This window comes from Brassica rapa, unplaced genomic scaffold, assembly GCF_000309985.2.
Source record: "Brassica rapa cultivar Chiifu-401-42 unplaced genomic scaffold, CAAS_Brap_v3.01 Scaffold0713, whole genome shotgun sequence".
In the NCBI taxonomy this organism is placed as follows: domain Eukaryota; kingdom Viridiplantae; phylum Streptophyta; class Magnoliopsida; order Brassicales; family Brassicaceae; genus Brassica; species Brassica rapa.
In genome coordinates this window covers 16,788-20,840 of record NW_022610653.1, presented here as the reverse complement: position 1 = coordinate 20,840, position 4,053 = coordinate 16,788, and the positions used below count along the sequence as shown (strand labels likewise).

General features: G+C 37.6%; 1 long non-coding RNA gene across 1 annotated transcript; it reads right to left on the bottom strand.

The window, feature by feature from the left end:
- Positions 1 to 202: 202 nt before the first annotated feature.
- On the bottom strand, positions 203 to 2,955 carry LOC117130834. The gene is made up of 2 exons (XR_004454099.1): positions 2,312 to 2,955; positions 203 to 1,541 (listed from the first exon to the last, which is right to left on the bottom strand). It is a non-coding gene; the product is annotated as an uncharacterized LOC117130834 (long non-coding RNA).
- Between the last annotated feature and the right edge of the window lie 1,098 nt (positions 2,956 to 4,053).

Sequence of the window (4,053 nt, the reverse complement as noted above, 5' to 3'; positions counted from 1 at the left end):
ACCTTTGTCTTTACATTCTTGGTTGTTGGTGAGTTACATGTATCCCATTCCTTGTGTACCTAACACCACCACAATTCAATGCAAGATCAGATCATCCCATTGGGATCAAACCAAGATTATCCATCCTGTTTGATCACCAATGCCACAATAATATATAATACTTGAAACAAGCTAGACAATCAAGACAATCAATTCAGTTTTGTTTTTTTTTTTTTAAATGCAACAATAGATGACTGCATTAGGTTACACACTAACTATATGAATGAAACAGATTAAATCTAAATTGAACACAAGTCTAGATGATACTTATGCAATCAAGGCGACAAGAGTGACTCAATTCATGCTTATGCTCACTAGTTTTATCAAAGCCAATGATTCAAATAGCTTAGACATACTTCTAAGTGCTTATAAGACATCACTGATGGATTTAACTATGGCATAGCAACAATCAGAACTGGACTGAGTCTCTAGACAAGTAGATTTCAATCTCTAATAATGACAATACAAGTTCTGTTTTTAAGTTCTCTAAATGCAATGCAAGCTTATCAGTACATTTGCAATTTAGGCTCATTTTTAAATGCATTATTATATGAATGCACAATCTTAAAGCTTTAGCTATGTGAATGCAACAGGTTCAATCCATGCGCAATATTAAGGCTATGCACAACAGTTTCAATCAAAACCAATGATGCAAACAACTTAGACAATTTCTAATTGATGCAAGACTTTCATTGGTGGATTAAGCATAGACAATAGCATCAGATAACAATAGGATTGAACTTAGACAGTATGAGATATGCTGATGAATGCAAAATAACTTATCAATCATGATGCAAGCAGCAGAGACATTCTACTCAATTCTACAACACATTCATGATGATTCAAGCTATGACAACCCTCAAGACAATGCAATAAACAGAACATGAGATTCTGGGACTCTAAACATTACTTACTATCAATATGACAATGCAGCAGCAAAACAATTTCAGTGCAATTAGCCTAGACATTCTACTAGAGGCTATAAACTCTTAATGGAATTAGGGAAAGCACATAGTATAATCAGAAGATAAACCTATCAAGACATATTAAGATAGATGAGATTAGGTTTACTCCCTTGGTTAAGATGATGAGAAATGGTTCTCAAAGTTACCACTTGAATCCTTACTTCTTCTTCTTCTCTTATTGCAATCACCCTTCTGAATTCACCACCATGATGGAATGCTTGTGGATGCTTCAGCTACTTCTTCAATCACCTCACAATAGAGGCCGCCTTGATAGAGTAGCCTTCTTCTTCACACAGCCAAGAGTGCTCTGTCTTAGTTTGAGCACCCTCTTGAATAGGCACGCCACTGCCTAGACCCGGTTGGCTTCTTCTTCAGTTACTTGCAATGGTAGTAGGAAGACCAGTGAGCTTCAAGTGGGTTTTACAACCATCTGCGCTTCACCCTTCTTGTAGTAACTCTCCATTGCACACACAATGGACACCATTTTTTCTCTTTAAACTCGGATTTGATGATGAACTAGGAACACCTTTTGTGAACCTGAAACATCACTCAAACTCTAGCCAAGATATAACACAATTGCATTGGGATCAATCCTTGACTTCATCAAGTTTGATCACCAATGTCTCAAGCTTTATAACATTAGATAGAATCAAGACAATGTCAAGTTCTTAACTATGCAATCAACCATTCTCTAAATACTAAGCAAGACCTTATCAGATTCAAGTCAAAGTATTTAGGCAATTTTAATCACTCCTTAATATGCAACTTGGACTTTAATCTAAATGCAACAATACAAGGCAGCAACAAGGCAGTATGCATTAATCTTAATCAGTTTCTAACTCATGAAAGCAAGTATGATTAGATAATATAATCTATCATCTTAACAAGACAAGTTAATTTAGAGCTGAGATTAAGCATTTAACCATTTTCAATAGTATTGATGTCAAAACTTGATTAGTAAATCATCAAGTTTGATTCCCAATATCACAAGCAATGCAACAGATAGACACAAGGCATTATCAAGTTCTATTCTTTGCAAGCTAGCTCTCTATGCAACAGCTTTAAATTCAGTTTCAATCCATGTATGCAAGCAGATTCAGTTAATCACACTAAGCATCACTATGAAACGAAGCTAAGCATATTAATCACATTCAGTCACCAAACAAAGCTCTTAAAGTATCCTGGGACAGATTCTAAACATTTTAATTTATCAATCTTTAACAATCCTCAGGTTTTCAATCACATCACACATTATAACCAGTCAACAACACAAGCTCATTATCAAGATGGTTTATAGAATCGCTTACAGCAAGGAACCAGGTTGATTCCTTTTGCATTTTATGAACCCAGCCATGAATTTTGTTGAATCTAAGAGCCTGGTTTGACCCCCATCTCTTTCTCCTTCAGTTCATGGCCACCATCTTGTATTCCCCACCCAAATAACCCCTCATTTCTTCAAGCCTTCAACACGCCAACTTCTAGATGACTTTCTTTTGGCAACCAGATGAGAAACAGCTCTTGAAGCAAGGCACCATAGAGGTAGAATAACTCAACCTCTCCATACACCTTTGCTTCCCGTGAGAATCTTCATTAGGACAGGTAGGGATGGCTGAGAGACAAGGAGTACACGCCATGGCTTCAGTCTTCTTCTTCCTCTTGAAGAAACAAGATCCGGATGAACATGTCTTTAAGGTTTGGCTTTGGCTTTGAGCTGAGGGTAGAGCTGGTGTTGTGTGGAAGCTACAGCTCAGGTTCTGATGAACCTGGCTCTGATACCATATGATTTTTAAAGAGATCTCTACTCTGGTAGTATGTGTCTGTGTATAAGCTTCAATGAAGAATGATTAGAGCTTGTTCTAGGTGATATAGAGAAAAGGATTGATGAGAGTGTTTATGAGTATGTGAGAGACTTAAGAACAGAGATTAAGAGACTTAAGAGACTAGAGAGAGACTGAGAGAATAAGAGACTGAAGATTAGTGTTTCAGATTAGAGAAGGAGAAGGGAAACCCCCTTACTCACTTGAGAGTTACAAAACATCACTTATGAGCTTATATATGCTCTTTACAACTTGCAATCATAAACCTAAATCTAAGGGCTGTTATAACTTGAATTTAAATGAATGGATGAGATGGACAGATGGTCTTGGTCGTGGCTGTGCTGTTCCTGATGGATAATTGGTCCATTTGAATCTGGTCAAGGGAAGGCTGGCTCCTTATTGGCTAGCTAAAGGCTCCCATGAATCTGCCCACTTCTTTTGCTAGATACATGGTCTCCTTTTGCTTTTTACTTTACAGCAAGAGACTCTCCTTTCCAGCCTGTCACTCGCCAGCCTCTCCTTTGTCTTCTTCTCTTAAGAATTTCACCAGTACCCTATTTTTGCACCAACTTCAACTATGCTCAAATGGTTGACTGGTGAACTTTCGGGATGTCTCGGTCCGTACGGATCCGTACGGTCCGTACAATGTCCGTACCAAATCCGTACGGCCAGTCCCTAAGTTTGCACACTCGCCCAAATACTCTTCTAAGTCCCTCCTGGACTTGGCCCTATTTTTGCACCAAACTTCCATCTTCTCTCTAACTCCTCCAAAGCCCTCACATGATCAGTCTAAGTCTTTCCTAGACTTATCTTCACAAGATAACTTCTTCATAACACTTCTGAAGCTTGATTGAACTCTTCTAGACATCTTCTAGAGCTTGCCCTATCATTGTACAAGCTCCATCTTCTCTTCAGTTCAACAATTAGGAGACACTCCAAATCAAGTTCAAGTCGTGGCCCATCATAAACCAAAGAAGAACCACCTTGTTGGTTTGATTTAATTGCAATGTAATGGGTTTAGTTTATTGGGCTTTCATTTAATTTAAACCAAAGACAATTAGGAATTAGAGTAAACCAGATTTGGGTAGATTAATATTTAAAATTAACCAATTTCGAATTGGATTAGGAGATTAAACCATCTTGGTTTAAATTTAGGGTTTTCAGTTTTATTCTTTTAACATATATAGCCACGTTTTGGCATGGAGATCAATCAATCGACATTTTTTTTTCAA